Source organism: Somniosus microcephalus, chromosome 12, assembly GCF_052327205.1.
Source record: "Somniosus microcephalus isolate GS21.2 chromosome 12, FLI_Smic_1.0, whole genome shotgun sequence".
Taxonomy (NCBI): Eukaryota; Metazoa; Chordata; class Chondrichthyes; order Squaliformes; family Somniosidae; genus Somniosus; species Somniosus microcephalus.
The window spans coordinates 94,581,225-94,600,662 of record NC_140998.1 but is presented as its reverse complement, the minus strand read 5'-3'; positions in this window follow the sequence as shown (position 1 = coordinate 94,600,662).

Below are 19,438 nucleotides of genomic sequence, written 5' to 3'. Positions count from 1 at the left end.
AATATCTCAATAGGGTCCACTGCTGGTGCTTCCTCCACAGTAGGCAGTGGCAGGCGCGATAACCCATCAGCGTTTCCATGTTGTTTTGTGCCTTTATATTCTATTTCCTATTGATTCGCCCCTAGAAACAGGGACCATCTTTGTAACCGTTGTGCAGTCATCACTGGAACGCCCTTCTTAGGATTAAAGATGGAGACAAGTGGTTGGTGGTCAGTCAGCAAGGTGAACTTCTGCCCATGCAGACAGTATTTGAATTTTTTTACTCCCCATACTAGGCTGAGGGCCTCCCTGTCAATCTGGGCGTAGTTGCGTCGGCTGAGGTTAGTGACCGAGACGCAAAAGCTACTGGCCTCTCCAACCAGTCTGGGAATTTGTGCGACAGCACCGTTCAAATACCATTGGGTGATGCATCACATGCCAAACGAATTCGTAGTGCTGGGTTGGAATGGGCCAACACCTCTTTTGAGGTGATCAATTCTTTACACTTCTGGAAAGCGCGTCTACGTTTGTCATTCCACTTCCATGGTACCCCTGTTTGCAGTAGGGTGTTCAGTGGGTGTAATACCGTGGACAAATTTGGTAAGAACTTATGGTGGTAGTTTACCAGCCCGAGGAACGACCTCAGTTGTGACAAATTTTCCGGTGCTGGAGCCTTGACTACTGCCTCAATCTTTTCAGGGGACTTATGTAACCCCTCTTCATCGATGACATGGCCACAATACGTGATCTTCTTCTGGAAAAACTCGCACTTGTGGCGATTAGCTCATAGCCCATATTCCTTTAATCTGGTGAGCACCTTCTCCAAGTTAGCGAGGTAATCACTGTCATTTTCGCCCGTGACCAGGATGTCGTCCAAATAACATTGGGTCCCTGGAATCCCTTGCAGGACTTGATCTATTGCCCTTTGCCAAATAGCCGGAGCCGATGCTACCCCGAACACCAGCCGGTTGTATTGATAGAGACCTTTATGAGTGTTGATCATAAGGTATTGCTTCGAGGCTTCTTCTACCTCCATTTGCAAGTACGCCTGGGTTAGATCAATTTTGGTGAAGTTTTTACCTCCAGATAGCGAGGCGAAAATATCCTCAATTTGTGGAAGCGGATAATGTACCGTGTGAAGGACTGAGTTCACTGTCACCTTAAAATCCCCACAGATACAGACCTTCTTTGGTTCCCCAGACATATTACTCAACGACCTCTTCATTACAGGAACAATGGGTGTAGCCCACTCGCTCCAGTCTACTTTGGACAGTACTCCTGAATGTTCCAACCCTTCCAGCTCTGCTTCGACAGCTGGTCTGATCGCATAAGGCACAGGTCTGGCCTTAAGAAACTTTGGGCTTGCATTTTCCTCTATTTTAATCGTTGCTGTTATGCCTTTTAGTGTTCCGAGTCCCTCCTGGAACACTTCTTTTGCGTCAGTTAGCATTTTTGACAGTTGTCCAGGTGTGACATCGTCATCCTTTTTGGCCTCAACCTTCAGTGCCTGTATGGAATGCCAGTCTAATTGTATCTTCCGGATCCATTCACGTCCTAGCAGTGGTGGTCCTCCATATGGCAATACATATATGTCCATTTTAGGTATTTCCTGGCCTTTGTATATCACTTTCACCCTTATTTTTCCTTTGGGGTAGACTTTTTGCCCCGTGTACGTCTTCAAGACAATCTCTGTAGCTTTCAAGGGTATATGTGAAAATAGCCACTTGTAGTCCCTTTGTTTTATGACTGTTAGGGCTGATCCTGTGTCCAATTCCATTTTCACTTGGACTCCGTCTATCTTGAGTGTAACCCAGATAGTCTGGTGATCCTCCATTTTGGTTACCTTATGTAGTTTCAGACAACCCAGCTCCTTGCTTCCGGAGTCTGTGTCACTTTTCTGTTTGTCTGAACTACTGTCCATCACCTTGTGTACCTTTTTGTACTTCTCCTGTGGAGATTTCTTGCTGTTGGTTTTCTTCCCAGACCTGCAGACTCTTGCTATGTGTCCTGCTTTTCCACACTGTCTGCACACTTGGTCCTTGAACCAACAATCCTTCTGGTCGTGTGTTGTTCTGCCGCAGCAATAACACTTCCCTGTTCCATAGGACATTTCATTGGTGCCATATTCTTGCGGTCTCCATTGTATCTCTGCAGCACCCCTTGCGGCTGCTTTGTGTGATACTGCCATACTGAAAGCCTTGTCCAGCGTAAGATCCGTTTCTGATAGAAGCCGTTTCTGGGTTCCTTCACTTTGCAGCCCACACACAAACTTGTCCCTTAACGTATCTGCTAGTCCCACTCCAAACTGGCAGTGTTTCGCTAGCTTGCGCAGTTCCGTTAAGTACTCAGCATTGCTTTCGTCTTTGCGTTGGTTCCTTTTATGGAACTTAAATCATTCTGCTATCAGCAGCGGTGTGGGGTTTAAGTGGTCCAGTAGGATTTCTACTATGCTTTCTAAATTCTTGTTCACAGGCTTCTCTGGGGTTATTAGGTTTCGCAGTAACCCATAAATTTTTGCACCCATGGAATTTAACAAAACCAGTGCTTTCCTAGCATCTGGTACTTCATTCGCCCTGCAGTACACCTCAATACGTTTCACATATGTCGCCCAATCTTCGACTTCATTGTCGAACGTAGAGCTACTGCCACTCTTCGGCATCCCTGGGTGTGATTTAACTGTCAAAACCGGCGTCTCCAGCGCTTTCCTTTCATCCCGCGCTCGCCCATTTCTCTGCTGCAGCTTCTAAAAATGGCACCTCCCGCGCTCTTCCTTCTTCTCCCCATGGACACTGTTCAGCCCTTGAGCCCTGGCTGTGCTCTGCGCGTTTTTGTTTTTTTTCTGTGCACCTTTCCCTTTTCCGCCGCCCGGTCCTGAACCCGGCTGCTGCTTTACCCTCTCTCTCTCCGTTTTGTTTTTCCTCGACGCCGCTCGGTTTTCAACCCCCGGCTGCGCCCTGTGCGCTTCACCCTCTATCTTACCCCGTCGACGCTGCTCGGCTTTTTCTCTGCCGTCGGTCGGCTCCAGCCGCCGCTCTCCGGGAAGGATCTGCGCTGTTCCTGTCGTCAGTCTGTTGCTGATCGTCGTGGCTGGGGAACCAAGCCCGGCTCTCCACAGCCTCCCCTGCCATGTTCACTCTCTGTCGGACGACTGGGCGGTTGCTCGTGGTTGAAGCCCGTTCTTCTGGCCTCGACTTTCTTCCACCGCCCTCCCGGAGCGAATCCTCGAAGGGAAATGCAGAGTTGCAGGTAGATTAAAATCGACACTCGTCGCCACAGCTAGATCCGTGATTCGGAGAGTATGTTGTTTTTCAATAACCACACGGATGCTGTAACTTAACAATCAACAGGTATTTACTAGAGTAGAGTAGTCTCAAGACTGGGGGTACAGAGGCATGCTCAAGGCTGATATACAGGTGTGGTCACTGCCGGTACTACAGTATACAGGAGCTGTAAAAGTAGTTCCCTCTTAAATGTACATACACTACATTGGCCAAGTCTTTTTATTAGGAAATTCAAATGATTGCTTTATTAGGGGAAATAATCCTATCCCTATACCTCCACAAGACCAAGTAATAATTTTTGATGGATCGTCAATGACGACTAAAAAAGGGACATCCCAACAATCCTCAGCTGGGATGGGGATAGTAGTAGGGACTTTGAGATTCCTATTTGTTTTACCCAGAAGAATTACTGTCCATGCCCCTTGGCCATAAGACAGCGCAATATGCTGATGCCGTAGCTTTATGGTATGCTTTAGAAAAGGCACACCCTATTAAACCCACACTAATCTGTACAGATATTGACTAATGTAAAAGAGGGTATTACCAAGATCTAATTTTCTGGGAACAAACAAATTTACCAATCATAAGGGTAAACTCATAAAACATAAGTCATTGTGGGACGACATTCTCCGTTCGAGGATGGAGAAACAGAATTGTCAGGTGATTCATGTAAATGGGCATACCACTGGAACAGTACACTCAAAAGGAAACAGTCTTGCAGATGAACAAGCAAAATCTTCGGTCTGCATGACACCCCCTCGAGAAGGGCCTGCCAATATTAATGTAATCACTAGGGCAGAATGGGCAGCTAATCAGGATGAGGAACTGATACAGCTATTAGACCCAACAAAAGAGAATCCACCAGCATATCCACCAAAGTAATTTTACTCGGAACTGCCTATAGGTATTGTGCTACTTAAGTTGCCCAAGGGAAACCGAGAAGCACCCTCGAGACACAAACGAGAACAGCTTGCAAAAGAAGCTCACGAGGGCATAGTTCAAGCACATTGTGGTGCCTGAACAACATTCTGCAAATTGACTCCCTTATTTTGGTGGCCAGGCATGCTTAAGGCCTGTAAAACATACATGGCAAATTGTGAGCCATGCTATTTAACCAATAAGTCATCACTAATTAAGCCACCACCATTGGCTCCTGTGAAAGCTGATGAGCCAATGGGAAAATTCCTTATTGACTTTATTGGACCACTTCCCCCATCTTTGGGATACAGACATGTTCTCATTTGCACTTCCTTCTGCTGGCTGGTCCCCACAAAAACTATTTTGGAATACGCACTCGCCAATGCTATTTCTGATATAATTACTGTAGATGGTGCACCCAAAATCTTACACTCCCCTAAAGGTGAAGCCTTTGTCTCCAAAGTCTTCAAAGACTACTGCGAACAAAGGGGGATTGGGTTAGAGCACAGCACGCCACGTCATCCACAATCAGCGGGGCTGGTGGAACGTAAAAACCAGTTAATAAAAAAGCTATTGGTCAAACTGTTGAGAATCAGGGGAAATAAGTGGACCACCATCATTCCGGAGGTGCAGCTGTCAGTTAATAATGTGCCCACATCTGCATCAGGGACAGTGTCCCCTAAAACTCCATATTATCTGATGTATGGGGTTGAGAGGCATGCACCGCTTACCCACAGTTCTTTTATTGCCTCTACACTCTCTGATTCCTTGACCCGACAGCAACAGTTAGATTTAAAAAAAGAAATAACAGAGGAGATTCATCAAATTGACCAGAGGATAAGGGAGGAAAATAGGCAGAAAAAATTGACAAACAAAGCATGGCAACCCATAGTAGGAGAATGGGTACAGGAAAAGAAGTTCGAGCAAAAACCTGGTTTAAGACTGAAGTGGCAAAACCTGTTCAAATACATTCTGTTATTAACGGAAGAACAATTAAAATACATATTAATCAGCTGAATGGCAAGCATATTCTTAGAACTGTCTCCATAGAAATCTCAAAAGACGTCCTGCGGGATACAGAAATGGAGGAACAATACAAGTTGCAGTCATACACCGCCTTTCAAGAACCAGCTTGGAGCATGACACAGGAAATGGATGTGATCGAACTACTGATGACGGTCAGCCAGACAGTGTCGCCGACTCCTCCACACGATGCTTGGCAACGCCTCAGCAATTGGATTTGCAAAAAGCCACAACTGAAACAAGGAACGATCAATGAGTTACTTCAACGAAGGAGGAAAACACCGCTGATGAAGAAGGAATCAACTGAGCGCCTGGCAAGCCCTTTACGAAAACAAGAATCTGTCCACACGCTGGATCGAAGGAGCATGTCAAGCTTCAGCTAGTTCCAAATGACGTCTCCTTGACTCTTATGAATAACTCACCTCTACGGAACGTATATCTGCCAATTGGACATTCTAAGTACATGTTGTGTCGCTAATTGTATGACAATGCACCTATCATCCTTTTAAATTGTGTTCATAGAAACATAGAAGATAGGAGCAGGAGTAGGCCATTCGGCCCTTCGAGCCTGCTCCGCCATTCAACGAGATCATGGCTGATCATCCAAACCCTAGCACCCGGTCCCTACACGGACAGCCATCCCACACAAGCCGTAACCCCACGTATTTAATCCCCCCTAACACTAAGGGCCAATTTTTTATCATGGCCAATCAACCTAACCCGCACATCTTTGGACTGTGGGAGGAAACCGGAGCACCCGGAGAAAACCCACGCAACCACGGGGAGAATGCGCAAACTCCAAACAGACAGTCACCCGAGGTCGGATTTGAACCCGGGTCTCTGGTGCTGTGAGGCAACAGTGCTAACCACTATGCCACCGTGCTGCCCAATTTAAAATAAGGCAAAATATTGTCCTAGGATGACATAAAAGGAATTTTCATGTAGCACATGATTAGGCTTTTGTGAATCTCATGAAATTAATGTGCTATTGTAAACTTATTAGTAACATTGACCAAACTCTGTCTTGCTGCTGAGTTCATTTTTTGGTCAAGAGGGGGATGTGAAGGGATAAGCCATATAACCTATTCAGAAAAATACACCATTCTATGAAAGAATTCTGGCCTTATTAAAACATGACAAACTGGGTTTGGAAATCTGGAAGCCTCAACAATCTAAAGCTGTTACAGCTTTCTGGCTATAGAGATAAGGTAGTTGTTGACACTGAATCAATAACCTTATTGAAACAGAAGGTTAAAGGCTCCTAACAGTCTAAATCTTTAGGAACAAGACAAAGGTTCATCCTGTTAATGTGTTCTAATTTACACTTTGTAAAAAGGCACAAGCAGAAGTCCTTAGTAAAAATGACATCAAATGAAATGCACCTGCTGTTACACTGTTTTTTATGGTAAGCTTTGAACACCTAGAGGAGAGACACTCATCTGTATTGCTACCAGCTGAGGTGACTGTAAGAATAGCAGGGGTCAGCAGAAAAATGACTAGAGATAATTAGCTTACATCAGCAGAAAACATCAAAGGAAATACCACTGAAAAAGGGTATAAATATTGAACTTTCAAATGGGATAATAGATTCGCTGTAAAGGGGCAAAGTAATTCTCAGGCTTCAGGGTTGGCTCTGTAAGTCTGCAACTCTTTGTATCTCGGGGATCAAGGTGCTGTATTTGATTTTGTTGGATATCCTGAATAAAAACTAAGAACTGTAAAACTGTAGCGAAGTTAAGATTTGAGAATAAGGATCGCTGATAATAGAATTGGAAGCTTTCTCTTTTTGGAACTGTTAATGTTGTAATTGAATCACCAACTGTAAATTACATGTCGGTTCTTTAATAAATCTATATATTTTTAGAATTGTCTCACATAATACTACTGTATCAAACTCGCAAACTCAATCTCTGTACACTTTTTGGTGAGGAGTTGCAGAATTCTGGGAGAGTTTTCTGGACACTCATAATATCCGGAATGTTACAGTCTAGCTAAATTTATTAAAAGATGGTAACATTTTCAGGTTGTTCCTTTCCTTTAGGGAGAGATAGTCCAGACCGTTAGACCCAATTAAGCATCTTTAGGATTCGGCTACCTCAAACTTTAGTTGAAAGTGAATGTCTGAGGAATAAGCCTAATCTGGAGTAGCCCTAAAGGGGCTAGGACTAGTCATTATCCCTTCACCCAACTCTGAAACTGCACCCCAGTAAATAGCGGGTCCATTGTATCCTATATATCTGCTGTTAACCCACACAAGGTTTACTTTTTTGTACTTTTAGTAAGAACAGAGGATTAATATTAAAATGTCAGTGACTACAATTTAAATAATGCATTAATTCAATAGTAGATGTCGTCCTATGAAAGTAATAATTTTCTGTATAAAAGAACTTCCTGAAGATTAAAGATACATATAAAAAATGATTTAAATCTCATAGCTATTTTTAATATTTCTGTTATGACGTCTTTTGGATACTTCTCTCTTTGAGTGGTGTAAATTCTTGTATTTATCTCAATGAATGTACTAATACATCTTAATATTCAATTTAACAAAATATTTATCTATTGCACTATTTGCAATTAAAATGTGTCTTTGATTCAGCATCATTCTCAATGTATCCAGGCAAGACAAACACAATTAATACCAAGAAGATAAATTGACAGTGCCGATACTCAGAAATGAAAACATAGGTCTGTCATCTAATACATAAGATAAGACAAGAAGTACGAGCAGGAGTAGGCCATGCGGCCCCTCGAGCCATTCAATATGCTCATGGCTGATCATCGAGCTCAACTCCACTTTCCCGCATCTCTGTTGTTCTTACTTTGTGAGGTTGAAGCAGCTAGCAACCCCTGTCACTTCACTCCTTCAATTACCTTGGCAGAATGGCCACCGATGTCAAGAGTATGGAAAAATCCCTTGACATCTTAACTGAATAAATCTGACTGAATGCATCCCTAAGGAGACAGGAAAGAAGCATTTCTGAGTATTCATAATGTAGTCAATGGAGAACAAACACTGAGTATATAACTGCATGTTGCATGCTGTCCTCTCAAAATGATTGGCCCCAAAAATCCACACAGTGAGTTATACCGGATTTGTGTCAATGGCGGTGAAACTGATCTTGGGCAGTGGTGCAAAATGGGCTATATAGAAACGGCAGTCTGTTTCTCACCCCGTCTTATTTTCCTTTCCATTGACTTTACACTAAATAAATGCCAAAACAGCATTGAATTTCAGGCCCATTATGTTTGGACATCTAAGCAGCACAAGCCCATCATTGGCCAGCTTCTTCCCATTTTGTCTATTATTGCTATTCAGTTAGGCCTTATGCAGATTCTCCCCCTGCCCTGATATTTTGTGATCTCTTTAACAAATGCAGGTCATTTAGAGAGAATCTCTCTACCAACTGTTAAATATTTTATTATCTCACAAAATTGCACTAGCATGTAAGGGGGACCTAAGGGATTAAAAAAGTGCTGATGTTAGCAAATTCCAGTATATCAGTGTGCACCGCCCACAAACTGCCAAAATTCAGACTATATTTTAATCCACAAATTCATTTAAACAGAACAGTGCCAGGTCAAATGATTGTCGAGACAGGTGTAAAGGACTGAAGACAAGTGGAGCTAACAGTATAAAGCAACAATTGGATTTAATTAGGTTAAAATAAAATCATAACAAGTCTACAAGAACTACAATTATTAATAAGAGTGTCTATAATATCTGATAATTGCAATTCAAGAAAATAAATCCTGCTTCTCTGAGAAATTAACTGGCTTTCTGAAGGGCTGTGGGACAGATACCATAAATGGATAGTTTATTCTTTACAACTCTAAGTTTAGCCTGGGTCCTCCATTCAGGCACATGTTGGGTGGTGGAATCTTAGCACTTGCCCAACAATTAGTGCGCTGAACCTACATCTATTTCTGGGTTCAGCCCAACTTGCAGTGAACACCGCTCATCAGTAATTTGCCCACTGGTGCACAAGAAATCACGAACCTTGATCTTTTAAGGCCTGCAGCAGATTAAAAAAGACTTACGTTTACATATCACCTTTCACGACCTTAAGATGCCCCAAAGTGCTTTACAGCCAATGAAATACTTTTGAAGTGTAGTCACTTGTAATGTAGGAAACACAGCAGCCAATTTGCACACAGCAAGCTCCCAGAAACAGCAATATGATAATGACCAGATGATCTGTTTTTGTAGTGATGCCACCAGCATTGCCCCCAGGTCCTTCCTACAGTGCAGAAATAAATTTAATGGCCTCATCAGGATTGCCATGGTAAGACTCCCCTTCATATCTCTCTTATTTTCTACAGATCCCTACCACGTTAAATTATCACTCCGTCCCTCCCTTATCTCTCATGCCTCTTCTGAAGTCAGCAAGGAGAACTTCATTGCATTTGCTGCTGTTTGCACTCACACACTCAAAACTTATTAATATCCTTATAATGACGAGCACCTCTTAGCTGCTTCTTCCTGTCAACATGTACATTATGGTAAGCTGTCTCATAGATATTGAAAACACTTAAACAGGGCTCATACTTGTAGTGTCCATGTGTTGATAAAGACACTGAAGACAGGAGTTGGTTCATAGGTATTTACTAAGCAAAGTCTGGGGAGGGGTTTTCTAAAGGATATACACAATACACAGGCTTATATAGCCCAAGTGGCAATTACCAGCATTACGCACACCTGGGGCTCTTAAAGGCATGGTGGCATAGTGGTTAGCACTGTTGCCTCACAGCGCCAGGGACCCGGGTTCGAATCCGGCCTTGGGTGACTGTCTGTGTGGAGTTTGCACATTCTCCCCGTGATTGAGTGGGTTTCCTCCGGGTGCTCCGGTTTCCTCCCACAGTCCAAAGATGTGCGGGTTAGGATGATTGGCTCTGATAAATTGACCCTTAGTGTTAGGGGGATTAAATACGTGGGGTTACAGGGATAGGGTGGGATATGTGTTGGTGTAGGGGTTACGGGGATCGGGTGGGATATGTGTCGGTGCAGGCTCGATGGGCTGAAATGGCCTCTATCTGCACTGTGGGGTTTCTGTGATTTCTGTTACATCACAATTCCTCCCCTTTTAGCTAACCAGTACATCATATTTTAAGTAATTATTAATTACATGTTATATGCAAAATAATATACATTGCTGTAATTAATTAATTATAAGTTAGTCTCTCAGGAGGCTTCCTGACTCGGTCCGGATAACGCCTCGGGGGTGCAGTAGTTTCTGGTGGTGTAGTAGGTTCTTCTGGCAAGACTGATTTGGCTTGAATGCCAGCGTCGGGTTCATCGGGTTCCAGTATCACCGGATCGGAGGTAGATATGGGTATCTCTACTTCATCGTTAGGTGTATAGAGTGGTGGTGTAGGTTGTCCCTTTTCAGATGACTTTATGATTTGGTCAGCATGGCGCCTTGTTATGCTTTCTCCAATGTCCACGGTATACATCAGTGGTCCTAGTCGTGTGCAGATAGTTCCAGGCTGCCATTTCTCGGTACGGTAGTCCCGGGCCAAAACTTGTTGACCTATCTGGAAGGTTCTAGTTGGCCTTTCATTCATGCCTTGAAACTGCCGGTTCTCCACGTCCCTTCTGATGTTGGGCTTGACCAAATCCAGCTGGCATCTTAGGTTTCTATTGAAGAACATCATGGCGGGAGTTTGGTTGGTAACCATATGTGTTGCATTCCTGTATGCGAATAAGAAGTTATCCACCTTGTGCTGAAGTTTTATGTCTTCATTACCCATGGCCTTTATGGCCTTCTTGAAGGTCTGGACAACCCTTTCAACCAATCCATTGGTGGCGGGATGGTATGGGGCGGACGTGTAGTGCTTAACCCCATTGTTTTTTAAGAACTTTCTGAATTCTTCGGACACAAGTTGCGGTCCATTATCAGAACAGATCTGTTCCGGCAGCCCATTCCTGGCAAATATGGTCCTTAATACTGTGATGGTTTTTTCCGTGGTGGTGGAGGACATCTTTATTACCTCCGGCCACTTGGAGTGTGCATCAATCGCGATTAAGAACATTGGGCTAGATTTTCAGTCGCTTGCGCCAGCAGTTAGCGCCTTAAGAGAAGTGTTTTTCGGGCGCTATGCGTGTAGCGCCCGGGCGCAGCGCAGTTTGCGCCCCGCCCCAAATTAAGTTGCCCGTTAGCGCCGGCGCAAAGTTTAGCGCCCGCCCGGATGCGCGCGCAGAAAATGACGTCACATCCTCGTGCAACGCCCTTTGTGCGCCCCGATTCCAAACTTCAGTCGGACCGCCCCATTGTGCGGCTGGCGGCCGGAGCGTTTGGAAAAAGGAACGCAACACAACCAGCGCGGGCCCCGGGGGGGCGCAAATTAAAGGGGACGTACTCTCCAGTATAAAGGCCAGCCTTTTTTCAGAAAACACTCTTGTGCAACGCATTTCTGGAGACACAACAAGGAGGATAGCTAACTGGTTTCAAGCAGCAAGAGCCAGGTATTTTTGGACTCAGGCCAGAGCGCTGCAAGTGGCCTTTTGGAAATTAGAGTGTTTGCTAGGATTTGATGGGGGTTGCATGGGGTGCCAACGCGGAGCTGCAGCTCCATGTCCGTAGGGCTCGCAGACGCATTGTGAGAGGGGCAGCCCTGGCTAGAGGCAGAGGGGGCTACAGGCGTCGGCCACGTAGGCCTTACCCAGTCAGGCTATACCGCCAGCAGCGCTCCTACCTAAACATGAGAGACGCGCGATGTGTTAAAAGGCTCCGATTCCGAAAGGAGGTGATTGCAGAGATCTGCCACCTGCTTCGCCGAGATCTGCGGCCAAAGCTCAGGTGCAGGACGTCTCTGTCGGTGGAAGTGAAGGTGACGGTGGCATTGAACTTCTATGCCACCGGCTCCTTCCAATACGCTGCTGGGGACATAGCAAACATCTCCCAGTATGGCGCGCATCGCTGCATCCGCCAGGTGACCGAAGCACTGTTCAGAAGGAGAAGCCAATTCATCTCCTTCCCCATGGCCCTGGAGAGCCAGCATCAGCGCGCATTGGGATTTTCCAGACTCGGGGAATTCCCCTTGGTGCAGGGCGCCATTGACTGCACGCATGTGGCTTTGCGGGCCCCTCTGGAGCATGGCGAGCAGTATCGCAACAGGAAGGGCTACCATTCTCTGAATGTGCAGCTGGTCTGTGACCACAAGCAGCGTATCATGGCAGTCAATGCCAGCTTCCCAGGCAGCAGCCACAATGCCTTTATCCTGCGGCAGAGTACTGTGCATGACATGTTCCAGGCACAGCCTCCCCCAAGAGGATGGCTACTCGGGGACAAAGGCTATCCTTCGTGTACCTGGCTCATGACCCCGCTCCGCGCGCCCAGGACCGCAGCTGAAGAGGCCTACAACGATAGCCATCAAACCACCCGCAACATCATCGAGCTAACTATTGGGGTCCTCAAGCAGCTGTTCCGCTGCCATGATCGCTCCGGAGGAGCTCTCCAGTATTCGCCGGACCGGGTCTCCCAATTTGTGGTGGTTTGCAGCATGCTACACAACCTGGCTATCCGCAGGACTCAGGCACTGCCACCTGACGTTGGACCAGCACCTCAGGAGGAGGAGCAGGAGGAGCATGAGGAGGAGGAGGAGGAGGAGCAGGAGTACATTCCCAGGAGGTAGCGACCAGGGCCAAGGGCCGCACGACGCCACCTTATTACACGGTACTTCTAAGCCCCCTGTCAGGGAATGGCCAGGGGCCATGAGGGAAGATGAATGCAGCCGCTCCGCAAGCCCTCAGCCAGCGAAGCCAACAAACACTAAGAAGAACAACCATGGAGACTGCATGAATAAAGATAATTTTTTATTACACAAAAATGAAAAGCCCTTCCCACATGAATCCCCAAAAACAATAAACGGGCCCCACAAAAAGCCCAACAAACGACTCACTCCCACAAACTGGGGAGGAGTCACTCCACCTTTCTTCAAACCGGGCCTCAACATCGGCCTAACGCAAAAAATAAGCCCTCCAACAACACAACCTTGGGCAAAATAAAGATGGCCACCGCCATATAAAAGGAAAGCTGCCCACACCCTCTACTGAGTGGCCCGCGAGGGCGAGACCTTGCCCAGCCTTTTGCCTCCCCTGCACGGCCTGCTGCTCCTTCATAAGCTCTGCCCAGTGGCTGCTGCGAGGCTGGGGGAAGGCGCCTGAGGCTCAGATGCCCTTCCGCCAGATGCCGCTGGGGGGCGGCCTACACGACGTTTGGGCCTCGAGGGGCCATCTGCTGAGTGGCGCACCTGAGCCTGGCCACCATCAGCTGCAGCCGCTTGCCCTTGACGCCCCAGTGGGGGAATGGCGGCGACGGATGGCGCAATGTGGGCCAGCTGGATTCTGGGATGCGCTGGCTGGTGCTGTGGCGCGGTGGCACTCGGCCGGCCCGCACTGCAGGATCCACAACAATCAGCCGAGGGGCGGCTTGCTGGGATGGTCCAGCGTGGCGGCTGCCCTGGCGATGCCTGCCTGAGACAGCGCGTGTGGCAGCAGTGAGTGCCCCTGTGGTCCTGCCGTGTGCACGCATCACAGCCGCCAGGGTCTTGACGGCATCAGTCAGCATGCGGCCACTCGCGGCAGTTGCTGCCCCGAACTCGCGCACACTGGTCGCCAGCGACTCGATGGCCTCAGGCATGCGCCCCACCATGCTCATGAGCTCCGTGTGGCGCCGGTCCGAATCCTCGGCCATCTTATCCAGCTTCCGCACCTCCTCCGAGGTGAAGGTGTCCGGACTGGAGTCGCGACTCTCCCGCTGGGGAGGAGGGGGCCGAACTAGGGGACCCTTGCCGCGTTGGTGGCGGCGAGTGTGCCGAACAGCAGCACTCCCCTCTGATCCTTCCCCCCTTTGGGGGGAAGGCCGCGGTCCACGCGCACGGCTCCTGGGTGGCTGGACGCCACTGGTCTCAGAAGCTGCATTGCCCTGCGACAGTTCCTCCAGGCACTCGTCCAGTGAGGAGGTGTCAAGCATTTCCTCCTCTCCTGCGGGACGTGACTGTTCCCCCGAAGGTCCGGCTTGCTCCTCCTCCTCCTCCTGGTCGGAGGTGCTGTCACTGGCAGCTTCAGGGTCCTGGTCGTCACCAGCTGAAAGCAGGAATGCACAAGAGTAGCTTCAGAGTGAGGAGACGGCATCAGCGAGGGAGTTAGGACTGGTGGCATTCAGCGCATTCGTGGGACAGTGGCAAAGGAGGTAGCTCGGATGGGCCAGTGCGACGCGAGAGGGCCAAAAGGCGAGGTCCTTACCATTGCCGGGCAGTGGAGGGTCGGACACTCCGCACGCTGTGGGGACAATCACACGGGCTCCCATGAGCACACACACGCGCTCCTCCAGCCGAGTGAGCTTCTGCAGCTTCGCGCGGCCACCCCTGGCACGCGCCTGGCGATTAAACGCTACTTTAGCCTGCAAGAGAAAGGACGGGCTGTAAGTGCGCAGTGAAGCCCTGATGTAGTGTGCACTGCCTCCCATGGTGGAATAGCGTGGACAGAGTGAAGCCCTGATGTAGTGTGCACTGCCTCCCATGGTGGAATAGCTTGGACAAAGTGTAGAGTGCCGAATGGCCATTTGATGCTAATGACTGTCCCAATGCTGCTGGCTGAGGGCTGGCCAATAGGACTTTCAGCTCCCTTTGCCCATCATGTCAGGTGTACATGCAAGAATGAGGAGGAGACTGGAAAGGCTACTCACCTTCACAATCCTGGTCAGATCGTTGTATTTTTTACGACATTGTTTGTGGGTCCTGGGGGCATCGCCGGTGAACGTCACCCTCTGGGCGATCTGCTTCCAGTCTTTGGTGTAGTCGTGGTGGGTTGGATTCCTCCCACTCTCTGGGAACAAGATCTTGCGCCTCACCTCCACAGCTGTGACCATTATGTCCAGATCACCCTCTGAGAAGCGCAGGGCACGCTGACGGGCCTTCTCTGGCGTTGCCATGACTCCCTGGGGCTGAGCAGCAGTGTTGAGGCCTCTTTGCAAGGCTGCAGTGTGCAGGGCGTGGCAGCAGACCAATTCGTCCCTTCCCCCTTTAATAGCTGGTCGGCGCCACGGGGTCTGCTGTCAGTCCAAAAATGACTGCACCCGCGCTGCGCCCCGCCTGGGCGCTATCCCTCTGGACCGCCGGCTTAGCGCCTAAAGATAGGAGTGGAACGCCTCTTTTAGCGCTCCACCAATTTCTTAGGGCGAAGCCACTGAATTTCCGGCAACGGGGCGCTACTTTGGGGCGGGCGCTAACTTCGGGCGGGCGCTAAGGTTAGCGCCCCAAAACTGTCTATACTGAAAATCTAGCCCATAGAGTCCATAAATGGACCAGCAAAGTCGATGTGTACCCTTTGCCAGGGAGATGAGGGCCACTCCCATGGATGAAGAGGGGCTTGTGGTGGAGTGTTTTGGACCTTCTGGCATCCTAGGCAGCTCTTGGTCATTTCTTCGATGTCTCCATCGATACCTGGCCACCATACAAATGCCCTGGCTAGGTTCTTCATTTTAATTCCACCCAGATGCCCCTCGTGAAGCTCCTTTAGCACTTTATCCTGGAGTTTGGGAGGCATCACCACTCTGGATCCACACATCAAGGTTCCTCGGCACACTGACAGCTGTTCTCTTCTTTGCGAGAATGCTGGCAACAGTGGTTCGCCATGTGCTGGCCATCCCTTCACTGTTAAATCGTAGACCCGTGAAAGAGTTGGGTCATTTCTCGTTTCCCTTTCAATGGCAGAGTTTGTTACTGGTAGACATTCCACTATGGTAGAGTGGAACATCTCCATTGGGTCTACTGTAGGTGCCTCTTCTACCATTGGCAACGGTAGGCGCGATAAACCGTCAGCATTCCCATGCTGTTTTGAACCTTTGTATTCTATGTTGTATTGGTGTGCCCCTAGAAAAAGGAACCACCGCTGTAGCCTTTGTGCTGTCATAATGGGAACACCCTTTTTAGGGTTGAATATGGAGATGAGGGGTTGATGGTCAGTCAACAAGGTAAATTTTTGTCCGTGTAGGTAATGGTTGAATTTCTTTACTCCCCATACCAGGCTGAGTGCTTCCCTGTCGACTTGGGCATAGTTACGCTCAGCTGAGTTCAATGAGCGTGACGCAAAAGCTATCGGCCGTTCCGAGCCATCAGGGAATTTATGCGATAATACTGCTCCTATGCCGTAAGGGGATGCATCGCACGCCAGTCTGATTAGCAGTGATGGGTTGTAATGAGCCAATACTTCTTTGGATGTGATTAATGTGGTGTATGTAACCTGTTCCACCTTAAGAGAACGACCTTAAGAGATGTACTACTTTCTCTTGGCTGCTGTATACTGTAATACCGGTGGTGACCACACCGGTATATAAACGTTGTGTAGTGATTTGCTGGGCAATTCAGCCCTGACCTCCGAATAGTAAAGACCTGTTAAAGTTATTCTTGTTGTCTGTGTCCAGTGATTTATAATAAGCATAACTGGGACACACAGACTCAACAGTGGCGACGAGTCCGATCTTACCCTGCGGCAGTTTTACATCCAAGGCAGCTTCGTCCTCAGAACGGGCGTCGAGAAGAGGCATCCACCCTCATCATCCTGCTGAGCACATCGCACGGGAGACATCGAGAACCCGGGTTAAAAAGAAAAATTCTGACCACGAAGCCCTCCATCAGCGACAGGCAGTGATCATCCCTTCTACCACGGTGGTGGGTAAGCCGATCAGCGACACGAGCAGAAAGTCGGCCGCGTTGGCTGTGGAGTAGGGGAGGGAAAACGGAGGAAAAAGGGCGGAGAACTTGACCGCGGCCGGTGAAAAGGGCCGGGCTGCAATCGGGGCCGAGAGGCGCAGCGACTGGGGCAGCGTTAAGGCCATGAGAACGGCGGAGAACTCAACCGCAGCCGGTGTAAAGGACCGGCCTGCAAGCGGGGCTGAGAGGCGCAACAGCAGGGGAAGCGTGAATGCCCACGGGACCCGCGGGGGAGCAAAAAGCAGCGTCGGAGAATTGAGAACCGCTGGGGAGGCGAGAACGGCAGCAGCACGGCAATCGCCATTGCAGCCAGCGGGGGAAGAAGGCAAACGCGGGAAGCCGCCATTGTAGTCGGCGGGGGAAGAAGACAAGTGCGGGAAAAACCGCCAAGCGTGGGAAGCCGCCATTTTAGTAGGCGGGGGAAGAAGACAAGTGCGGGAAGCCAATATTTTGGGAAAAAGAAAATTTAAAGAAACTTGCAAGGATGCCTAAACATGGTAACATCAATGCTTTTGATAGCGATGTCGAAGATTGGGCCACGTATGTAGAACACATGGAAGTTTATTGTAAAGCAAATGAGGTACCAGATGATAAGAAAGCACTAACCTTATTAAACTCAATGGGTGCGAAGAAGTACGGGCTATTGAAGCACCTTGTATCACCAGATAAACCGGCAGATCAGACTTTCGCGAATATTGTTACTGTCCTGAAAAATCATTTAAACCCCACGCCGCTGCTGATAGCAGAACAATTTAAATTTTACAGAAGAACGCAGCTGAAAGAAGAAAGCAACGCTGAATTCTTAATTGAACTGCGTAAGCTATCAAAGTACTGTCAGTTTGGAACAGGACTAGCAGATGCGCTGAGAGATAAATTTGTGTGTGGATTGTTAAAAGAAGGAACACAAAAGCGACTGCTAGAGGAGAATGGCCTTACGCTTGATAAAGCTGTCACTATTGCAGCATCGCACGAAGCCGCAGCAAGAGGCACTGCGGAAATGCAGCTAAGGTCATCGGAACTCAGCACCAATCAAATGGCCTTGGGTGCAGTAAAGTGTTATCATTGTGGAAAGACAACACACGATCAGAACCAGTGCTGGTTCAAAAATCAGGAATGCAGAAAATGTGGCAGGCTTGGTCACATAGCTAAAGTATGCCGGTCAGGAAAGAAGACCAACAACAAAAAGTCACCGCAGGAAAAGTGCAGAAAGGTACACAAGGTGACAGAGAACAGTTCGGATGAACAGAAGTCAGATTCAGACTCCAGCAGTAAGGAACTGGGTTGTCTAAGAGTACACAATGTGGGTAATGAAGCAGACCTCCAAACTATCTGGGTCACACTTCAGATAGCAGGAGTCCAAGTGAAGATGGAATTGGACACTGGATCGGCATTGACAGTCATGAATAAGCAAGATTACAAAAGGTTATTTCCACATATTCCCTACGGGATACGGAGATTGTATTGAAAACATACACGGGGCAAAGAGTATACCCCATCGGAAAGATAAAGGTAAAGGTGGTCCACAAGGGCAAAGAAAGCTGAGGAATGGACTTATATGTGCTACCTGAGGGAGGTCCACCACTACTGGGATGGGAGTGGATCAGGAGAATAAATATGGACTGGCATTCTTTAAAAGCACTAACGGTAGATTCCGGTAAAAAAGATGTCAAACCTAAACGATTGTCCAGAATATTGGACGATGCTAAAGAGGTGTTCCAACAGGGACTGGGAACACTGAGAGGAATTACGGCAACCATCAAGGTTGAAGAACATGCAAACCCGAAATTTTTCAAAGCCAGACCGGTACCTTATGCGATACGACCTGCTGTGGAAGCTGAGCTGGAAGGGCTAGAACGTTCAGGAGTACTGTCTAAGGTGGACTGGAGTGAGTGGGCCACGCCCATTGTTCCCGTCATGAAGCGTTCATCGAGCAACAAGCCGGGGGAACCGGGGAAGGTTCGCATCTGTGGAGATTTCAAGATCACTGTTAATCCGGTGCTTCACACGGTGCAATATCCGCTTCCGCGGATTGAGGATATCTTCGCTTCGTTGCCTGGCAGGAAACACTTCACCAAGATAGACCTGGCGCAGGCGTACTTACAGATGGAAGTTGAGGAAGAGTCACGCCAGTATCTCTCAATCAACACGCATAGAGGCTTGTATCGGTATAATAGACTGGTTTTTGGAGTGGCATCGTCTCCAGCAATTTGGCAGAGGGACATGGAGCAGGTATTACAGGGAATTCCAGGCACACAATGTTACCTGGACGATATTCTGATTACTGGAGATGATGATGAGGAACATCTTGCAAATTTGGAACTGGTGCTCACCAGATTGAATAAATATGGACTTCGAGTTAATCGCCAGAAATGTGAGTTCTTTCAGAAGCGGATCTCGTACTGTGGTCATGTCATAGGTCTCCTGACAAGATCGAAGCTGTTGTGAAGGCTCCCGCTCCGGATAATGTATCCCAGTTGAGGTCGTTCCTAGGGTTGATTCACTATTACCATAAGTTTCTGCCA